At 41.5% G+C, this 23639-nt stretch overlaps 1 protein-coding gene across 1 annotated transcript in view; it reads left to right on the forward strand.

Annotated features, from left to right (window-relative positions):
- The window catches only part of GANC (glucosidase alpha, neutral C), a 981067-nt gene that overhangs the window by 886382 nt on the left and 71046 nt on the right, over window positions 1-23639 (forward strand). The window lies entirely within an intron of this gene.

Below are 23639 nucleotides of genomic sequence, written 5' to 3' on the forward strand. Positions count from 1 at the left end.
ATTTTTACGTACCGAGTTGCCAGCTCTGACGCACAACCTTCAACGAAGGTACACCCATTCACGCATGTCTCCACACAGAAGATGCTTTAGCTGAGAATCGAACAGGACAACGTCTTACTGTGAGGCGACAATGCTACCGCAGCTCCACCACCGCAGTTCTGTGTTAAGCCCCTTGCAATTAGAATATTCTTTGGAGTTATCACTACCCTGTTGGTTCTCAGAAATGTGCTTATTGTTCTTCCAGCTGTTTTATGTACTCTCTTTTTACCTGTTTTGCACTACTAGGCTTGCATCTTACATTCTTATTAGGCATATTTGTTCTGCTGTCTGTGCAAGTCTGCAAAACCATTCTGTAACTGCACATTATGAATCTGTTTAATCATACCAGGTGTGCCATACTTGGTTGCTTTAACTGCTTTTTTATGGACACTACAGTAAACTCTTATCCAGCCTCTCTTTAACCGGCCATCAGATTTCTGCTGTAGCAGTAGCAAAGGACAACAGAGAACACTTCCGCCTCCTCTGGGCTAAATAATGACAGACATTTGAGTTTTAGACTTCATATTCATTAGAAAAATGCATACTAACACAAATTCTGTTATTCTAGCTGATTTATAAGCTGTAAATGCTATTTTGTATACGTTTTCTGATTAACCAGCCATTCGTTTATCCAGTCTAAGGTCCGGTCCCACTGAGACTGGATAAAAGGGAGTCTACTGCACCTGGAACATGAGTGTGATGTCCTTCATGGATGCATCTGCAGTCATAACAACTGGGTTGTCCTGTCGTCAGGCAGCCCTTCGGTCGGCCGGATTCCAAAGTCTGGGTCCGGCTTCGGCTGATGTCGCACTTCACCCGACGTCATCTCTGCTGGTCTTCGGTATAAAGGCATCAGCGGACGCCATTTTCCTCAGTCTTTCTTGCCGTGGCGCCCAAGCAGAAGCTGTTCGCAAGTGCCGGTCGGTCAGATCCAGAGATTACTACTACTGAATACTACTTCAAGACTTCTAAAAGCTAAGTACCCGTTGGGGACTCTTTCTTGCCTCAGCCGATGTCAGAAGTAGTCAATAACTGTTTGACTTGTGGGAAACAAATACCTCATAAAGATTTCCACTCTTACTGTTTGCCTTGCTTAGGCCCAGACCACAACGTAGCAGCCTGTTCGGCCTGCGCTTCCTTCAAGGGACGAACGCTAAGGCCGGTCGGAGTTTGCTAAACAGTTTTTCGCTCAGACTTTGCGTACATTATGCCGTCGGATCCTCCGACTACCCAAATTATTAAAAACGCAAGGAAAAAGACCGACACTCGCGGTCCGCGGTTTCGGCCGAAACCACGGTGAAGCAAGCCGCGAGTGTCTCGGTTTCGCCGAAACCGAGAAAACTGGTCAATCTCCAGCCGAATCCATGGCTACTACTGAGGCTCCTGCTACCTTACCTGAATCGGCCTCAGAAATTTTGCCTACAACCGTGGTTTCTACTGATTTATCAGACACCATCCCTTTGGATGTCTCTACCCCAGCACGTGGTGCTGCTAGACCCCCTGCAGCCATGTCTATCAAGGCCTTTGCCAGGGCCAAAGCAGCCAAATCTACTAAGTCAGTGCCTGTTAAACCTCCCTCTCACAGGCCCACTTCTAGTTCACAAATGCTTACTCTGGCAGAAGATTTAATATCCTTAATTAGGGGATCCCAATCTCACCCAGACAGGGCCTCTCAGCCCCCTGAAAAGAGACCTAGGACAGAGCCCCGAGCCAGTGTCCTCTGAGGCTTCTATGGATGACTCCAACATTTCAGAACAGCCAGAGGACCCTTTTTCTACATATGAAGACTCCGATGCTGAAAAATCCATTCCAGCTGCCTCTCCACCAGAGGAATTTTCCTTTGGGGAAACCTTGCATGCCATGAGAGAACAATTCCAATGGCAGGGACAAGATTTCTCAGACTCAAGAAAAGGCTTAGGACTTTTCTACACTTACCACAACATAGGCCCTTAGCTATACCTCCTGTTTTACCTGTTGTGGATGACGATTTAATGATGTCTGCACTGCTCCTGATTCTTTACCTCCAGCCCCTGCCAAACCTGATAGATATTACAGGGTACCTGACACTCATCACCACCTATACAAGGCCCCACTGGCAGACCCCGAAACTATTTCCGAGGGGCCTAAGGCAGTAGCCTCGACCACAGCAAAAAACCCTATTCCTTCAGAAAGGGAATCCAGGTCCTTAGACAGATGGGGGAAAAAAGTTTACACCTCTGCTACTCTCTCAGCTAGAGCTTTAAACTGTCAATTTCACATGATCCAATACCAAGAGTTTATACTTGATCAGTTAACTAAAAAAGTATCCTCTGATGAATCTTTAGACAAGAAATATGTATTAGAAATGGTAAATAACATACAACAGGTTAGTAACCATTCCTTAAAATGTGGCTATGATGCACTGGAGGCTTCATTTAGATCGGCCATGACTGGCACAGTGATAAGAAGACATGCATGGCTGAAAGAACAGGTCTTAAAAGCAAAGCTATTAGATGCTCCCATGGATAAGGCCAGTTTATTTGGTACACCTGCCCAGCAGGTAATGAAGAAAATGGAAGAAAAGGCAAAATCTGTACAAACAGTTAAAGATTTCTTACAGGTTCAGCCCCCAAGGTTTAGCAGGAACTGGCCTGCCAAAAATTGGTCCTTTCCTGACTCCACAATACCCCAAAGGGGCAGAAACAGACGACCCAGAGGCAGAAATCAATCCAGAGGAGGTGCCTACAGAGGACGACAGTGGCAAGGTAATAACAGAGGCACAGACACAACCACTGCCACTGCAACAGGACAATCACAGTGACTTGACTCTAACTCCGCCTACCAGGGAGCAAATAGCAGCACCATTAGGCGGAAAGTTAGCCTTATTTTCGAAAAATTGGCACTATATCACAAAAGACAAGTGGATTATGCAAACCATAGACCAAGGCTACCGGTTCCACTTCCACACCTTGCCAGTAAAAAGAGGAATGCCAAACCTGCCTCCAAATCAAAAAATAGAAGCTCTACAGCAGATAAATCTAAATTATCCAAGATGAGAGCTGTGGAAAGAGTACCAATAACAGAACAGGGCAAAGGATTCTACTCCAGACTCTTCCTAGTACCAAGAAAAGAGAAAAGTTGGAGACCTATTCTCGACCTGTCCATCTTAAACACATATATCATTGTCCCAAAATTCAAAATGCTGACCCTACAGCAACTTCTTCCCATGCTGGGCAAGGAGTGTTGGCTGGTAACTCTAGATCTCAGGGAGGCATACCTGCACGTCCCCATTCGACCCAATTGCAGAAGATACCTCAGATTTCTTGCAGGATCAGAGCATTATCAATTCTCAGCATTGCCCTTTGGCTTATCTACTGCGCCCAGAGTATTCACAAAATGCCTGGCATCAGTAATCGCTCACTGCAGACTACAGGGAATCCAAATTTATCCATACCTGGACGACTGCCTGCTACAAGCGGACAACAAAAGCAAGCTGACAACAGATTTACAAAGGGTCATTTACTTGCTACAAGCCCTGGGATACACAGTCAACTTACAAAAGTCAAGGCTGATACCATCCCAGACAAGAACATTCTTGGGCGCGGAATTGGACACAGTAAAACAAATGGCATTCCTAACTACAGAAAACAAAAGAACTCCCTCTTTACTTCTTGGCATTAACAAGACAGAACAAACTAACAGCAAGAAAAGTTCTGCAGGCCTTGGGCTTCATGGCATCATGCATAATCTTGGTCCCACATGCCAGACTGCATATGAGAAAACTACAGTGGTACCTAAAGAATTTATGGTCTCAACACAGGCACAGCCTAGAAGCAGAAATACCATTAATCCCATGCCTAAAACAGGAATTCCTCTGGTGGGCCCAAGCATGCCAGTCAAACCCAGGCCTACCCTTCCACAAGTTTCGAACAAGCCAAACCATCACAACAGACGCCTCAGACCTAGGATGGGGCACATGCTGGACAAATGCGCATAAGGATTGTGGACCCAGGACCAGCTGCACCTGCACATAAACCAAAAGAAATGCTGGCAGTAAAACTGGCAATCCAAAATTCAGACCATTCCTCAAAGAAGGCCATTTGATGATAAGGACAGACAACACCACAGTCATGTGGTACATTAACAAACAGGGAGGCACACATTCATACCCCCTATGCAGAATGACTTTGGACCTTTGGAATCTGGCTCTCAGCTACAACATCCAGTTACAGGCAATATTTGTACCGGGAAAAGAGAACACCCTAGCAGACATGTTAAGCAGAACCACCTCGGATGCTCACGAATGGATGCTACACCCAGACATCTTCAAGACCATCACAAAGAAATGGGGAATGCCACAAATAGATCTATTCGCTTCCCCTCTCAATCACCAGCTCAAAAAATTCAGCACAAGGACATTCCACCCACTTGCATGGAAGGTGGATTCTTTCCTTCAGCTGGACAGGTCTGACAGCATATGCATTTCCACCTCTTCCCTTGATACACAAGGTATTACTGAAAATCAAAGAGGAACGTCCAAGGATAATCCTGATAGCTCCGAACTGGCCAAGACAACACTGGTACCCATTGCTGAGGAGCATGTCTCGGGAGAAAATGTGGTCAATACCCCTGATGCCTTTGATGTTAACGCAGAGCAACTACAGCATCATGCATCCAAACCTAAAAACTTTGCAACTGACTGCCTGGAACATCACATAGCAGCAACTAAGCCAGATCTTTCCCAAAGGGTTAAAGACATTATCCTTGAAGCCCGCAGACCTTCAACAAGAAGGAACTATGCAGGAAAATGGAAAAGGTTTGTCATTTGGAGTACTGAAAGAGGAAGAGATGTGTCGAATATAGATATTGCAAACATTCTGGAGTATTTGGCAGAGCTTTTACATACAGGCCTGTCCTATTCCTCCATCAAGATACATGCATCAGCTATTTCAGCAGAATACAGCTTTGATCCACCTGTCTTTTCACATCCTCTACTCAGGCAGTTCCTCAGAGGGATCAAGAATGTAAAACCTCCAAGGAAACCACCATTACCAGCATGGGACTTGAACTTTGTGCTAGAAAAGTTGACACTCCCTCCGTTCGAACCAGCAGCAACAGCAGATCTACAGCACCTATCATGGAAAACTGCTTTCCTACTGGCAATTACATCAGCAAGGAGGGTTTCGGAACTACAGGCCTTAATGGCAGTACAACCCTTCCTAATCTTCCATAAAGACAGGGTGTCCATGAGAACTAATCCTACATTTATGCCTAAGGTGGTATCCAGAGTGTCTTTAAACCAGGCAATCCACCTACCTACCTTCTTTCCTAATCCACAAAACAGAGGGGAAAGAATGCTGCATACCTTGGACGTACATAGACAGCTATGCTACTACCTGGACAGAACCAAAAGTAACAGAAAAACTGACCAGCTTTTGGTAGCCTATGCAACAGGGAGGGAAGGAAAAGCAATTTCCAAACAGACAATCTCCAAATGGATAGGAAATTGCATAAGATTTTGTTACTCCTTCCATGGAAAACCAATTCCACAGAACATAAGGCCTCATTCTGCAAGGGCTACAGCCACTACCACAGCTTTCTTACGAGGAGTGGCAACCAAGGACATTATTGAGGCGGCTACTTGGACCTCCGTGCATACATTTGCCAAGCATTATAATTTACCTCTATATTCTAGATCCCGAGCAGGGTTTGCCACTGCTGTATTGCAAGGGATCCTAACCACACCATAATTTTATCTTCCTCCTCCCCTAGTTGGCTATGGTATTCTACCCAGTTGTTATGACTGCAGATGCATCCATGAAGGACATAGTACAGTTTTGTACCTACCATAAATGTAGATGTCCGAACTGGATAGCATCTGCAGTCAGGATTACCCTCCCTCCTTCCCCTCTGTGGTACCCCTAGGGTATTTATCCTCCTAATAGCTAGCTGGGGAGGGGGAGTCTCTTATGGTGTATTTGTTTGTATATATGTACATACATGCTTATTTTTTGTGTTTGCCTTCTATCTTTTTGGAAACATTGGCATTTATCCAAAATTTAGCCTTCCAAGAGGGCAACTGGCATCTGGGGCAAGAAACACTGAGGAAAATGGTCGGCTGATGCCTTTATACCCGAAGACCAGCAGAGATGACGTCGGGTGAAGTGCGACATCAGCCGAAGCCGGACCCAGACTTTGGAATCCGGCCGACCGAAGGGCTGCCTGACGACAGGACAACCCAGTTGTTATGACTGCAGATGCTATCCAGTTCGGACATCTACATTTATGGTAGGTACAAAACTGTACTTTTTCTGCCTTTGCTTTCACAATCAAAATTTGAGCCAAAGAACTTCAGTTTATGCCAAGAATATATCAAAGGAATGCGCAGAGATTTATAAACAGTGTTCATAGGTACTTTTTGGGCTGTTGATCTGGGAGGATCTTAAGAAACCTAGCCATACATTCCCTTGATAATTTTTAGCCATTATATTTTACATGCTAATAATGCAGAGATGGGCCAGACCAGGATATGTTAAGACATGTACATGTTTCCCCTGTCCATGGGGGACAGGAAGTGAGAATTTGCAGTTACCCATTTATTCCTCCTAATTTCATTGAATTAGAGTAAAATAAGTTATTTGCTTTACGTGGAGTGAAAGACTGTTCCATAGAAGCAATATTCTCTGTGATCCAAACCTGTCTTTGAAAGATTTTCTGTTTATTTTGCAAACGAGATTGGGATTCCTTGAGTGCGGTGTTTATGATTCTGTTGAACTTGTGAAAGTAACTTGTGAATGCAGTAGGCCTGACAGAATATGGGATGTTGAAGCTCTATATGCAAGGCAAAGTTAGTCTCCCAGTAGCCTGTATGACACTGAGAAGAAGGACAAGGCCTTGAGATGTTATGCATAGCTTTTATAATTTAGGCTCTTGAATTTTTTTAGTGAGACAGCATTGTGGCTGTTCCAGTTGTAAAAACTGCTTTGACGAGTATGTAACAAAAGGGGCATTATACTCAATGATCAGCCTAATGAGTGCCAAGTACAATAGAACAATTACATCCCTGGATCTGGATGCAGTACCTTTAGATATTTACTGTGGAAAGAAAAAGGACTTGTATACAACAGAGATTGCACGGTAATCAGTGAACAGTTCATTGTCAACAGTTTTCTAGGACCCTAACTACTGGATCTATTGTCAGGTATATGTTGTCGATGTTATAGTTACAGGGGACATCATGCTTGCTAAAGGATATTATTATATAGATGTTCATCGTGTTTCACTGTTGCAGTCATTACAATTGGGTTATCCTGCTGGCAGGCTACCCGCAGTCGGCCTGAGTTCCAAAGTGTAGGTCCGGCGTCGGTTGCTGTCACCTCTCCCCTGATGTCAGTGCGCCAGGGGTATATAAGATGCAGCCAACGCCATTTTCTTCAGTCTTTCTTGCCGCACGGTGCCCGAAGCAAAAGCAGTTCGCAAGTGCCAGTCGGCTGACTCCTGATGTTTTCAAATTCAAATTTCAGATCCGAAGTCTTCATTAAAAGCTAAGTACCCCGTTGGGGAAACTTTTTTCTTGCTCCAGACTGATGTCAAAAAAAGTTAATAACTGTATTTCTTGTGGGAAGCAAATACCTCATAAGGATTTTCATTCTTACTGTATTCCTTGCCTAGGCCCTGACCATAACGTTGCTAGTTGTTGGTTTTGTGCTAGATTTAACCAATGCACTATTAAGCATCGGTACGATTTTGCATTTCATTACTTTGGCAGAAGATTTAATCATATAATGCCGTTGGATCAGCCGACTACCGGAGTTTACAAAAAACAAAAAGAAAAGGACAGGCATCCGAGATCCAAAACCGACGACGAGGCTTCTTCTAGGCCTGTCGCCGGTTCGCCAGTTCTCAGTGAGGTGCTTTCACAGCCCCTGACGCCCGCTACCTCAGAGCCACAGGCCACTTCCGACTCCCATGTGGAGCCGACTGGGCCTCTGGAAACTCAAGGTATTGGACACTCGGAAACTATTCCCTCAGATGGGTCCGGAGCCGCTGAGCAGGTATCGGCTTCGGAGGGTGTTTTCAGGCCTACATAGTTATATGTGAAACCTACTTCAGCTACAAAGACAAAGACTAAAGCAGCTCTAAAGACAAAGAAACAAGCACAGCATTCACCTGGACAGGCCTCCATGCCTAAAAAACAGATGCTTAAAATGGCCAAAGACCTTATTACTTGATCAGGGGTTCCCATCCCCCTCCTGAAAGGAGGCCTAGGCAAGAGTTAGAATATGAATCTTCAGACCAGGTTTCCATTTCCTCTGATTCCTCCTCTGAACAGGCTTACTCTATTCCTCCCTATGAGGATTCTGATGCTGAAGAATCTATCCCTTCAGCCTCTCCTCCTGAGGATTATTCTTTTGGGGAAACGCTGCATACTATGAAGGAGCATTTCCACTGGGAGAGCCAGGATTACTCAGAATCCAAGAAAAGGCTCAGATATTTCCTTTTATTGCCCCAGCACAGGCCCCTTGCCATCCCGCCTGTTTTAGACGTTGTAGATGATGTATTTACAGAGTCCAGTTTTTCTCCAGACTCTTTACCACCAGCCCCTGTTAAGCCAGACAGATACTATATTGTTCCTGATTCACATAAATTTCTCTATAAGAACCCTGCAGCTGACCCAGAAACCATCTCTCAGGGTCCCAAAGGGGTCAAGGCTTCTAATGCAAAAAACCCTATCCCCTCTGATAGGGATTCCAGGGCCCTAGACAGATGGGGCAAAAAGATTTATACCTCTGCTATCTTGGCTGTAAGAGCTTTAAATTGCCATTTTCATATGCTTAAGTATCAGCAATATCTTATATTCTTGCTTAAACAGAAAATGCCAGCAAATGCAGAATGTGCAGACAATAAAGAAATGCAGGATTTATTGCATGCAGCTGAACAAGTTGGAAAGCATACTTTGCAATGTAGTTTTGATTCTCTTGAGGCCTCCTGCAGGGCCGCTGTTACAAGTTCTGTCATTAGGAGGCATGCTTGGTTAAAAGAACAAAATTTGCATGATCATGTTAAAGCAAAACTATTAGACGCTGCTTTACAGCATGATACTTTGTTTGGTGCTAAAGCAGAAGAGGTGTTGAAGAAAATGGAGGACAAAGCTAAATCTATGCAAACAGTCAAGGATTTCTTGCAGGTACAGCCTCCCAGATTTAGCAGGAACTGACCTAGAAAAAATTGGTCCTTTCCAGTATCTGATAGACCACAAAGGGGCAGATACAGACACCCCAGTGGCAGATCACAGCCCCAAGGCTCTCATACAGGCCTAAACAATGGGGTGCTGCTATCTCCAAGAGCAGAGAGGAAAAATCGCAGCCATACAGGAAACGGTCTCAATGACTTTCCACTTCCAGCACCAAGTACTTATCTTTTGGCAGCCCCTTTGGGGGTAAAGGTAGCACTTTTTTCACAAAATTGGCACATGATTACCCAGAACAAATGGGTTCTAAATATAGTTTCACAAGGCTACAGGTTCCACTTTCACACCCTGCCAAGGCAAAATGGCATGCAAGACCTGCCACGCAATCAGTGGGCAGAGGCACAAAAACAAGTTTCATCCCTCATGGACATGAGGGCCATTCAACAAGTACCAGAACAAGAGCAGGGTCACAGATTCTATTCAAGACTGTTCATGGTACCCAGAAAAGACAAAGCCTGGAGACCAATACTGGACCTATCTATTCTAAACACATATCTGGATATTCCAAAATTCAAAATGTTGACTCTAAGCAGCTTCTGCCCATGTTGGACAAGAAGGCTTGCCTTGTGACTTTAGACCTAAAAGAGGCATACCTGCATGTCCCAATCAGACAAACATGCAGAAGATACCTCAGATGCAAAGCTGGCTCAATGCACTACCAATTCTCTGCACTGTCCTTTGGCTTATCTACTGTGCCCAGGGTCTTCACAAAGTGATTGGCACCAGTAATTGCATTTTGCAGACAAAGAGGAATACAAATATATCCTTACTTGGACGACTGCCTTATTCGAGCGGAGAACAAGGACATTCTACTACAGCATCTGGCGTTTGTAAAAAGATTACTGACAAATCTAGGGTACACAGTAAACGAGAAGAAATCAAAACTCATACCCTCTCAAGAGATAATATTCCTGGGTGCAAGCTTAAATACAACTACCCAGATGGCTTATCTCACGCCAGGCAAACACAGACAACTGACTACTTATTTCAAAATGTTGGCAACAAAGACCCAGTTATCTGCAAGAAAAATTCTGCAGGCCTTGAGTTTCATGGCATCCTGCATTCTGCTAATTCCATATGCAAGAGTGCATATGAGGAAACTTCAGTGGTATCTAAAAATTGTCTGGTCTCAACATTGCCACAGCCTGGAAACAATAATTACCCTCATTCCCTGCCTGCAACAGGAGTTTCGATGGTGGGCAAAAGCCTGTCACCACAACACGGGACAGCCATTCACCTTACCCACAGCCAGGCAGACATTGACAACAGATGCATCAGATTACACCTGGGGGGCCCATATGGCAGGAAGATGTATTCAGGGCACATGGTCCACAAGTTAAATGCATCTACATATCAATCAAAAAGAGATGCTAGCTGTTCAGAATGCCCTAACAGCCTTCAAGGATCAACTTCATCCAGGACAACTACTAATAAAGACGGACAATACTACAGTCATGTGGTACGTAAACAAGCAGGGAGGCACACATTCCTACCCCCTCTGCGGGCTAGCCATGAACTTGTGGCACACAGCATTGACTTACCAAGTACATCTGCAAGTTCAATTCCTGCCAGTAAGGAAAAATACTCTGGCAGACGAACTAAGCAGAAATCTAATGGATCCCCACGAGTGGAAATTGGATCCACAAGTCATCAGCTTGATAACAAGGACCTGGGGATGCCTGGACATAGACCTATTTGCCTCACCTCACAACTACCAACTACAAAGATTCTGCAAAAGGACTTATCACAAGCAAACATGGAAAGTGGATGCTCTATCTTTCAGCTGGAAAAATCTAACAGTATATGCCTTTCCTCCTCTGCCTCTCCTCCCCAAGGTACTCCTCAAGGTCAGACAAGAGAAACCAAAAATTATACTGATTGCCCCAGACTGGCCCCACCAGCACTGGTACCCAATTCTAAAGAGCTTGTCTCACTGCCCAGCCTGGGCTTTACCTCAAATTCCTCACTTATTGACCCAACAAAACAGCCAGATACTGCACAGCCAACTCAAAACCTTAAACCTGGCGGCATGGCAGATAATATAGCCTCTCAAGATACACCTCTTTCTAAAGCAGTGATAGATGTTATTTTGGAGGCCAGGACGACTAGCAGCAGAAAATTTTATGCAGACAAATGGAAGAGAGTCTGTGCTAGGAACCAAGCACAAGGCATTGATACGATTGTTCCAAATATTCCTCAGATTTTGCAATACTTAACTGAGATGCTGGATAAAGGCCTTTCCTTTTCATCAATTAAAATTCATGCCTCTGCCATTTCAGCTCATTACAATACAGAACCACCTATTTTTTCTCATCCGTTACTGAGACAGTTCCTCAGAGGGGCCAAAAACATAAGACCTCCAAGGAGAGCACCAATACCTGCATGGGATCTCAACTATGTCTTGGAAAAACTCACACTGCCTCCGTTTGAGCCAGCCTCTGCAGCTGACATAAAATTCTTATCCTGGAAAACAGCTCTGCTCCTAGCAATAACCTCCACTAGAAGAGCCTCAGAGCTACAGGCACTCATGGCTGTGGAACCTTTTATCATTTGCCATCCTGACAGGGTTTAGCTGAGGACAAACCCTACATTTATGCCTAAGGTAGTGTCCAGTGTGGCCCTTAACCAAACAATCAATTTGCCTACTTTTTATCCAAACCCACAGAATGAGGGTGAGAAAATTCTGCATTCTTTGGACATTCACAGACAGCTACGCTTCTACTAGGACAGAACTAAAGCTTTCAGAAAGACTGATCAACTTCTAGTGGCATATGCTGCAGCATCACAAGGAAAGCCTATCTCAAAGCAGACTATTTCAAAGTGGATAGGCCACTGCATTCGTTTCTGCTATTCACAGCATGGCAAATCAGTGCCTAAGGGCATTAGGCCACATTCAACCAGAGCAGCAGCCACTTCAGCAGCCTTCCTCAGAGGAGTACCAACCAAAGACATCTTAGAGGCTGCAACTTGGAGTTCAGTGCATACCTTTACAAAGCACTATCACTTACCTCTCTACTCTAAATCCAGGGCAGGCTTTGCCACTGCAGTTCTGCAGGGCCTTATAGCCTCTCCTAATCCTATTTAGCTCCAGCCTCCCAACCTTAGCTTTGGGATTCAACCCAATTGTAATGACTGCAACAGTGAAACACGATGAACATAGTACAGTTGTGTACCTACCATAAATGTAGATGTTCGAGTGTATTCACTGTTGCAGTCCAGGTTACCCTCCCACCATCCCCTTTCTTTGCTGGGACTTATCTGTACTTCTCTATTCTATACAACCTGTGTGGTGTATTTGCTTGTAGATGAAGGAAAAGTTGTTTTTTGTGCATGCATGCTTATTGGCATAATTTAGCCTACCATTTTGGGGGCACCTGACATCTGGGGCAAGAAAAACTGAAGAAAATGGCGTTGGCTGCATCTTATATATCCCTGGCGCAGTGACGTCAGGGAAGAGGCGACAGCGACTGATGCCGGACCTAGACTTTGGAACTCAGGCTGACTGCGGGTAGCCTGCCAGCAGAATAACCCAATTGTAATGACTGCAACAGTGAATAGACTCGAACATCTATATTTATGGTAGGTACACAACTGTACTTTTTGACATTTAGTTTTGGTCCTTGATTTTGACACCAGAAATTTGTTTGGGAAAGGCCCTTTTGGGATTTTGTCATCCTGTGAGCATTTTATGATGGCAACAAGTTTGCAGTCTTCGCCAAACGTGGTCAGCCATAACCTGTTAACATTAGCTATGACCTCTGAGAAATAACTTCCAAAAAGGAGTAGCCCAAAGTCTGAGCTGTGGGGTATACAGCTAATGACAAGCCTTTTAGATGACATAGAAATGCCCACCCTAACTTTCTGAGTTCTATTTGTAAGCCATTTTGCTGTCCAGCAAGTTGCATATGGGTTAATAGCTGGAAGAGTTTATCAAAGTTACTCAAGTGCGGGATGGTGTTGGATGTATTTGTGAGGTCTAGGAATGTAATGTGTACCAATTTTTCATGCATTGCTTCAGTAACCTTCTTAAAGAAGTCAACCAGGTTAACAAGGCAGGATCTGCCCTTGACAAAACCGAAATTACATGAATAAAACATTTGTAGACTGCCTTTGTCCTTATTTATTAGTTTCTTAATAATCTTTTTCTTTGCCTTAAAGATGAGGCTGGACGGACTTATGAGTGTGCAATTATAATATAGATATTATCTTAGTGTGTGTGCATGTGTGGGGGTATGTGCACATCTATGTATGTGTGTTTGTGTGTGTGTATGTATGTATGTATGTATATATATATATATATATATATATATATATATATATATATATATATATATATATATATATATATTTATTTATTTATTTATTTACATTTGTTGACTGGGAGTGTCCGACTGGACGTAGGTCCATTTTCAGCAGAGGCCCAGGGAGAAAAGCTCCACAGTTAAAATAAACAGACAATAGTTACATTGGATTACATAGCGATTAACAATTTAACATAGCAATTACTTACAACATATTTACAGATGAAGAACATAGTACATCAGTAGACAACTAGAATCTTTATCTGTGAAGTACATAACAGACATTAACAAATGTTACAATAAGAAGTTCCTGCTGTATAATAAGTACTAGGCTTATGAGCATCTGAGCTTGCTATAATCAAGGTAGTTAGTGGAGTGGAAAGAAAGGTAGTGGTTGGATGGGGTGGGTGATATTAGAGTGGGAGTTGCAAGGGCATAGCCAGCATGTTTTCATGTGCGCTTTTAGTAAAGTTTTGAAGTGGGTGCATGATGGTATGGAGGTAATTGTGGGTGGGAGGGAGTTCCATAATTTGGCTATGGTGCAAGAGAATAGTGCTTCACCAGCAGAGTTATTGGCTTTAGTGATCTGCAAGTGATTTTGTTGCTGGATCTTAGTGGTCTGGTGGTACGATAGGGTTGGAGTAGATTCTGGAGGGATGGGACATTTAGTGGATGGTTTACTAGTTTGTGGGAGAGTGAGAGTTGATACCCCTGAAGAAGGTGAGGGAGTTCAAGCCAGCCCAGTTCGGCAAGTGAGAGACAGTGGTGACTACGGTAGGATGCCCCTGTGGCGATTTTGGCGATTTTGTTGTAGCAGGTCTCTAGCTTGTTTAGATTGCATTGCCTTGGGTTGGTATATATTGGAGAGGCATAAAGTAGGGTGGAGATAAGGTAGGAATTTGCTATTGAAATCTTTGCTGCTTTGGTGAGAAGTTGCTTATTTCTGTATAACGCTCCTAATTTTTTGTGGACTTTTTTTATGGTCATGGATATGTGAATGTCAAATTTTAGTTTATTGTCTATTTCAACTCCTAGCAATTGGTGTGTTCAGTTGGGTATATAGCGGTGTTGTCTTTTGCTGTGATGTTAAAGTGAGAGTTGTTTTGAGTATGTTTGGTGGGTTGGAAGATGAGTAGTTTAGATTTGTTTGGGTTGAGTATTAATTGGGCATCGGATAACCAAGTTTCAACAGAGGAAAAGGCTTGCTGTGTGACTTTTTGCAGTTTGGGTATGTAAATATATAAATATTTATATATATAAAGAGAGAGAGAGGTATATGAATATATATATATATATATATATATATATATATATATATATATAGAGAGAGAGAGGTATATGGGTATAAATAAGTAAATAAATAAGTACAGGTATAGATATGTGTGTGTGTGTGTAGATATATATATATATATATATATATATATATATATATATATATATATATATATATATATATATATATATATATATATATATATATGGGTTCCATACACTAGATCAATTTCACTAATTAAATAGTGCATGGAATGCTCACGCAGAAAGTTCACTTAATCGAAAGTGCACTTACACGAAGTTCAGTACAATGGACAGGTGTTGTACTGAACTTCCGTGTAGTACTCATGGACCTTAGGGTTAGGGCACGGGTCATAGTAAGGGGATAGCCTTACCATGACCCGTGCCCTAAGGTCCGTGATGACTGCAGAGCAGTAAAGGACATAGCAATGTCATCCACTATGGTGCGATTGTCACAAACCTTAGGGTTATGGCATGGGTTAAGGTAAGGGGATAGCTTTACTAACTATCCCTTTAACCTAACCCTTGCCCTAACCCTAAGGTCCGTGACTATTGCACCATAGTGGAGGACATAGCTTGCTTTTTATGTCCTCCACTGTACTGCAGTGTTTTTGGTGAAGTGCACTTGCGCAAAAGTTCACTTTCGTTAAAGTGAACTTTTGCAGAAGTGAGGCTTCCTATTACAAGTTCGAAGTATCTCACAGGAAGGAAGAGAGATACAGTGTGTGTGTATGTGTGTGTGTGTGTGTGTGTGTGTGTGTGTGTGTGTGTGTGTGTGTGTGTGTGCATGTGTGAGTGTGTGTGTGTGTGTGTGTGTGTGTGTGTGTGCCTGTGTGTATAGAGCAACAAAAAGAGAAAACTAGTTGTACAGGAATGACTACATTTAGGTTCATAGGTTCATAGGTTCATACTGGGCTATCTGCCCTAGGGCATTTATAAGTCTAGCCAGAATATGTTTGGCTTTCGCCACCCATTTTAAATTTGTTTGCTATGCCCTTTTTCGAGGTTAGTATACTGTGCCTCTGTCTAACAGTGACACAGAAGTGATACCCGGGGTAAACCTACGATCTCCCATCCACTCATCAAGATTCCTCTTGAAGAGAGTCAATGAGGGACTCTGCCTAACCTGGACTGGGATTTTATTCCAGAGTGAAGGGAGCCTCTGGGTTTTGAATCTGTCCCTCCAGCATGTCCTATTTATTTCATTGCTGAGGTTCAAGTCTCGAGCCAGAGCTCGATGGGATTTGGATTTTCTGAGGTGCAGCATGTCCATTAATTCCGGGTTGGACATGGCTTTATACGTCAGGCACAGATCGCCTCTGAACAGGCGGTATGCCACTGAGTAGAGCTGGAGTTTCTTTAACCGGGCAGCATATGGCATCTGTTTGAGCCCTTTGATCCTCTTGGTGAGCTACTTTTGGGGTCTTTCCAGTTGCTGCAGGTGTCTGGTAAGGTACATCCCGAAAGGGGCATTGTACTCAATACTTGATAGTGAGATACAATTTACTAAACTAGATTGTTGTCACAACTTATGTAACATCTATGTCAAACATTACTTTGTACTTACTAAGATGACATGTTAACATTAACAGCACGACTCACAATAGGGATGCAAGCTATGAATGTACCTCTGTTCCAGTCACTGTTGTTGAATGTGATCTGTTTAAGTTCTCCTGGAGTAAAGCCTTCATTGTAATTTACATTTGTTAAGCTGTGTATAACTTAGATCTGATAAAGCTCTGACATGGGTGAAAATGCTTATCTGTTGTTTTAACTTAATAAGCCATGGTTTAAACAAGCAATTCAACCTTGAGTCCTGTTTTCTTATTTTTAATAAGAATGCAGAGTGGTCTTTTACACAGCTCTTACTTAAAAAGTTGTGACAGTGGTTTGTTTTAGTAATTCTTATGCCAATATCAAGAGCAGTCATTCCTGTACAATTAGTTTTCCCTTTTTGTTGCTTTGTTCTTCCTTAAGAAAATTGTGCACTACCCTTAAGGCTGGAAAAGTACATTTCCTTGTTACTAGTCTGTGTTGTCTGTATATATAATAGTATGTGTGTTTGTGTTTGTATCTGTGTCTATATAGATACTCATACACACACACAAAATAACAACAGTCTTCAATATGGAACTGAATTTATTTTCTTCATTACCGGTCAACTCGTTTGTAGGGCGGCCGTGGTAGTGCAGAGGTTAGCGTTGCTGCCTCACAGCAAGAGGTTCTCCGGTTCGATCCTCGGCTGGGGTGCCTTCTGTGCGGAGTCTGCATGTCCTCCCTGTGGTCACGTGGGTTTCCTCCAGGTGCTCCAGTTTCCTCCCACATCCCAAAGACATGTTTTAGGTGGATTGGACACGAAATTGGCCCTAGACTTGAGTGCATGCATGTGTGTGCTTTCTGTGGAAGGTTGGGCGCCGGGCTGGCAACACAACACCGTAAAAAACTCCACTGCCAATCATGAGCGGACAGGTGGTTTGTTGTGGCAACCCCTAACTGGGAAAAGCCGAAAGAAGAAGAGGACCGGTCAACTCATTTGTAAAAGTGTGACATTGTGGGTGCTTTTGTCTGTAAAATCAGTCTTCCTTAGACATTTAACAAATTCCATTTTGTTCTGCTTTTAGTTGCTTATTTTTTATTTGAAATTTTTTTCCAGGGAATAACCCTGATCCAAAAGAACAGATTTCAAGCACAATGGCAAAAAATCAAACATTTAATATGAGTACAAGTGTTCATATAGGTTATGAACAGTACAATAGAGAAAAAACAAAATACTGTAATTAAATTAAACTAAAACATTATGTATTGTGAAAGAAGAAAGGAAAACAAATAGGACAGGGTAGGTGAGCACTATACAGAGAGGATAAGGGCAGGTAACATAATGAGTAAGCGGTGCAAAAGAGGAATAAGTATGGGAGGGGGATGGGAATATGTTGAAGGGGAGAAGTGAAGCTAGAGTACGGTGACCCATGTGTGTGTGTGTGTGTGTGTGTGTGTGTGTGTGTGTGTGTGTGTGTGTGTGTGTGTGTGTGTGTGTGTGTGTGCATGCATATGGCTCAATGGACTTTCAGTTTTTGTGCGTTATGCATTCTCTTGGTGCCACTGCAAAAGTGGTCCCTGCTCACTAGGGCTGCCCTAATTAATAAAATACTTGTAAATAAAATAAACTGATAATTCCCCAAAACAGCAAGCAACCAGGTACCAAGGCACAAAGACCAGTAATCCACACTAGCAGCTCTGTCAGGCGAAGCAGTAAAGCCATGGATAAAATCTTCAGTGAACACTCGTTTATTTAGCAGATTCAACAGTTGCAGAACCACCAGCACTAACACAAAACATACAAACGTCTTAAAGTCTCCGTTTTCATTTGATACACTTCAGCAGATCTGGGCCATCTCCACCCTCTTTGAAATTATTTTGCTCGTCGGAAGTTACAAGCTCTCTTGCGGGGAGGATCCCCCTGATAATTGAAAGGCTATAAAAGAGGACAGATAGTTGGATGTCCATTTTATGATGTAATCCCACATTGTGATTCTTACTGCAACACTGATCTGACTGGAATATCTGCAGTAGTGTGCTGGCACAGCAGTTCTTTATTGCTCAGCATTTGCTCTATTGTCAGTCACTTGCACCAGAGTAAAATAACTTATTGTCAGTGTGAAAACAAGTGCATTTTTGTGCAGCATGTGTTATTTTCAGCAGGAATTCCCTTTGAAATAAAAAAATGTTTAATTTTGCATGTATGTGTGAAAATCTGTTGTTAAATGTGTACAGTCTTGTACTGTGGAGAGGGGGTCATTTTTTTATAATGTGCATCTTTGGGGATTAAGGGCTGTCTGTTAAAATTGATGCTTAGCTAACCACCAGCACGTGACATGAAATTTTCTCCCATTTGTTCTATGTCCCTTCTGGAATTCAGCGTAAATAATGTAGTTTGTTTGTTTGTGTCTTTCGGCTTTTCCCGGTTAGGGATCGCCACAGCGGAACTCCAGTCCGCTAATGATTGGCAGTAGAGTATTACGTGCTGGCTTGCCGGGCCTAACGCACAACCTTCAGTGAAGGACCGCCCATTCACGCATGTTGCCACACAGAAGACGCTCTAACTGAGAATCGAACAGGCAACGTCTAACTGTGAGGTCACAACGCTACCGCAGCACCATGTAGTAGTTGGTGTTAATACCATAGTATAACATTAGTAAGTAGACAAGACCACTGCAGAAAAGAAATACAATGCGGTTAACAGTGGAATGTTTTCACATAAAATAATGTATAAAACAATGATGCAACAACAAAGCATCATCAGAGATGTAACAGTAATTACAGTGTTGTTAAGTAAACTACAAGATAGCAGTACAGTAGTTGTTAAGTAGCTTTTATTTTATTTTATTTTACATTTGTTGACCGGGATAGTCCAACTGGATACATGTCCATTTTCAGCAGAGGCCCGGGGAGAAAAGATCCAAACTTACAAACAGATAAAGACAAGCAAGTTACAGTATATGTACAAATATATTGAATACAGGTTACAGTCTCACATTTCAAGCCTATGAAGAATACAGTTTATATTCAGAAATATATACAAATATGTACATAGCTTTGTATATGTTTCCATTTTGAAGGCTATGGTACTCATCAACAAAAAATATAATAAAACTGGAAAAGGTGTGTTGTGAGAGAAAACGAGATTTTTAGGAGTGGAATACAAAAGGAAGATACAGACATTTTTAAACATTATTTATGACATTTGCAATACATATAAAGAATGCATAAGGTGTAATTAATAAAAGTAATGACTTGTAAAGGAAATTGTGTAGTTTTGCAACATTGTTGGAAGTACAAGAACTATCCTGCATGTATGCTTGTATTTTGGTAAAGTTTGTTTTAGTTTTTTTTTTTTCTTAGATGTTGACAGGGTTTCTGTTTCCTGCAATCTTACATGAAATACGGTACCAAGATGCTGGGACAGTTTTAGAGAAGGCTTTTTCTGCTTTGGAATGGGTGAAGAGTAGCCAAACAAGCTGTGTTGCAGTGTTCTCTCTGAATAGTTAGTGTGCTTGAAAATTAACTTTTTATAATGTGTCAATATGAGTTATATACACATTTAAACATTAGTGAATGTAACAGTATGGTTGACCTACCTGTAATTGATAGCCAGTTTGTTTTTGCAGAATGTCAAAGTGATGTTCACTGGAGGGTGCAACATTAATGCATCTTAATATTTTGCTTTCTGTAATTTGCATGGATTTGGTATGTTTTGCAGAAAGGAGTGAATTAAACAAAGGTCATCTTTGGTTCTTGGTAGGAATATATTAATGGCAGTAGTGTGTCTAGCTTTTGGAGTCATAATCCACAAACAAGCTGCAAACCTAAAAAAAGAAACGAACATGGTACACTTGGAGCTGGAAAAAAGATAGTAAACCACTTTAATATTCACGCTGTTAAAGCCAACGTGACAACTCTTTGTTCTTCATAAAAACATGTAGAGGATTAGCGCTTTTGTCTTTTTAAATGAAAACGCCTTCAGATAAAAATCCTCTTTGAACTGATTCAATTTATACATTTGAGTACACTAATAATGGCCTGTAAAATTAGCCACATGAGTGCCAAGCCCCTAGCGATGTCATACTGGCTAAGAAGTTAAAAATTATTTAAAGGGCCATCAACTTAAAAATCCGTTAATAAAAAATTAAGAAGTAAAAAACAGTTCAGTGTCCTGATGTTTCATTATGCTAGCAGGAGTAAATGCTATCACTTCACCTTTCTAAAGATTTTAGTTTTAAGATACAAGTGATGGTTAACTGATCATTCAGACCAGGCCAGTTCAAGAGTTGTCACGTTGGTTTTAACAGTGTGGATATTAAAGTGGTTTGCTATCTTTTTTCCAGCTCCAAGTGTATTGAGTCCATTTCTTTTGTTTCTTTTTGTAGCTTTTGGAGTGACCATGTGTGAAAACGTTGGTACCATTTGTAGTTGGCATAACACTTCACCTGTTTGATGCTATATGTAACGATGGAAAGATGATCATTCAGTAGCATACCAAGGGTAAGACGGATGGGTAGGCTTTTGGCATTATTTTGTTTTTGTTGAGTTCCAAATGTCATTACTGTGGTTTTAGTAGTATTTACATTCAGCTTGTTTGTGGATAACAAGAAAATCTAGTTCCAAAATGTTTTTGAAGGGTTAGTTGTAAAACGTAGAATCTAGTAATTACTGTGTCATATGCAGTAAGTATGTAACTGTGATGAGAGAGGTCCCATAGTAAGTCATTTATAAACAGAGAATTTAAGTAGTCCAAGTAAAAACGTCTTGTGGAACTCCTTTTAGGATGATTCTTGATTTATGTTGTATGACTAAAATTTCTGTTATATAGGTATAATTAGCAACTTTTGATCACTTCTTGAGAAAATCCAGTGTTGCCTAGTATTTGTAGTAGTAAAGCGTGATCACCTGTATCAGAGGCCTTTTTAGGCTGAGAAAAAATTGTGTAGATAAAGTTCTTGTTATTCATATTAGTATATATCTCACTTGCTAGAGTATATAAAGCAGTAATAGTGCTGTAGTTAGGTGTAGCGCTGTGTTGCTTATCAGTAAGTATGCTGTTAGTGTGTATGATATATTCAGAAATATTCTGGAATGTTAGCTACATTTCAAATTATTGCAATGGAGCAGAAAGTATTAGCTGCAGCTGGGTTGGGGTTTTTAGCTATTCGTACTGTAGAGCATGAATGAACCAACGTGGGGTAGTTTTTGTGGTTAGAGTGAGACTGTAAATAGATGTCAGATGATTATAGAGAATACAATTACCAAGGTTTAATATTTTTGGGAGAATTATGTATACATCACCGTTGTAGGAAGAGTCAAGTGTTTCTAATTATTCGTAAACCTGTGGACTGGTTAGTATTTTAAAACAGAATTTTGGGTAATTTAAGATTTTCTAAAGTGGAACTGCTGATGTAGAATTAAAAGAATTTATAATTAGCTTTGTTTCATGGTACTATGATGCTGAGATTGTTTAATGCCGAATCTAAGTGTTGTGTTCAGTATTTGTTTGAGCTGTCTTCTGGATGTTTAAAGATATGTTATACTAAACTAAAGGGAATGATTAAATTCAACATACGGGGATATATTTTAACTAACGTGCATGAGGACCGAAGGGAGGGGATAGCACAGATAAGTAAAACTCCATGTGTAAGAATAATATGTACCATTTTGGTATTTCATGCTCATTAACTGCGTGACTCATTGTCTGCTGAAATGTCCAGTAGGAGTGCACTGTGGTGGCCACATTTATTTGGTCATTCAGTCATAGATTCATTTGATGGCTGCATGAATGGAATAGTCTTTACTGACCCTTTTAGCTTTAGTAGTGACCATTTAAATGTAAACAAAACATGAGTACACATGTATATTGTTAGCTATTGGTGTAGATGTGAGTTCATTACCTTTCCGAGAAGATGAAATTGTTTAAAATACAACGCATCATCCAAATTAATGTAAAACCACTATCATCGAGAAGCACAGTGGCTGAATACAACTGATCACAAATGTAAACATACTGTTCACAGTTGGGGTTGTAAACACTCTACATAAACACAGACCCCCAAATAAAAAAAAAAAAACAAACTCCCAGAGTACCAAATGTACACGTAGCATTCAAAAAATGTTAAACTTATTTTTTATGTTGGAGGCTTACACCAGTATAACTTGTATATATCTATAAATCCAAAGACTTGCAGTAGGTGGATTGTACACTGTACATTGGCCATAGGTATGTATGTGCGTGGTATGGAAGAACATCTGCAGCAGGGCTAGTGGCAACGTGAACATTGGCTGTTGATGATGCCACTGTTGAAGTGAAACCTCAGCCTCATGTGCAGAATTGTGAAAAAGGGGTTGTAGATGGATAAATTGCACTGCATTTGAAAACTGACAACTTGGCTATATCAAAATATGAGCATTTTAGCCAATGACTATTTATATAGGCATCACTGCCATTTGAAAAGCCGATTCTTCAACCAGTTCAATGGAAAGAATGTGTGTGTGTGTGTGTGTGTGTGTGTGTGTGTGTGTGTGTGTGTGTGTGTGTGTGTGTGTGTGTGTGTCTGTCTGTACATGTATACATGCTCATGCGTGTACAATTTAGATATGTGTGTGTGTCTATATATACATGTAGAGGCTGCTAACCAGATAGATATAGATATACACACATAAGTATTTATATGTGTGTGTGTGTGTGTGTGTGTGTGTGTGTGTGTGTGTGTGTGTGTTTGTGTAAAAAACACCTAGTCAGTGCCACCATGTTAGTTAAATACAGTCCATCAAAGTCATACTTAATCAACCGAATATAGCATCAAACACTTTACACTGCAAATGCAGAGCAAGAGTACACACAGTTGACATCTACAGTCATCTCAGACACACTCTTACAAATAGTTCCAAATATTGCTGCAGCTACACATTATTAGCAGTGCATATAATTTTGTGATTGGACTGTGGTTCAGTGAGGGTCACATTACATCAGTTCCACACATCATCTGAATGTGCTTTGGTTATTAATAACTTGTGAAATAGTGCTGTTTAGTACTTTATATGCATTGCTAATAATGTATACATGCACACATTATCGGATGACAGCAGGAAGTAGCACTAGTCACTTGACTTTGTTACAGATAAGCAGAACATCTTAGGAGTGCACAGTATCATTCAGCAACTTGAAATTAATGAAGGGTGCAAGGACATTGTGCACAGTTATACAGCAGCGATCTTATTTCATAATTCAG

The sequence above is a fragment of the Protopterus annectens genome, chromosome 6.part0, assembly GCF_019279795.1.
Source record: "Protopterus annectens isolate FY-2018-M chromosome 6.part0, PAN1.0, whole genome shotgun sequence".
Lineage (NCBI taxonomy): Eukaryota > Metazoa > Chordata > Ceratodontiformes > Protopteridae > Protopterus > Protopterus annectens.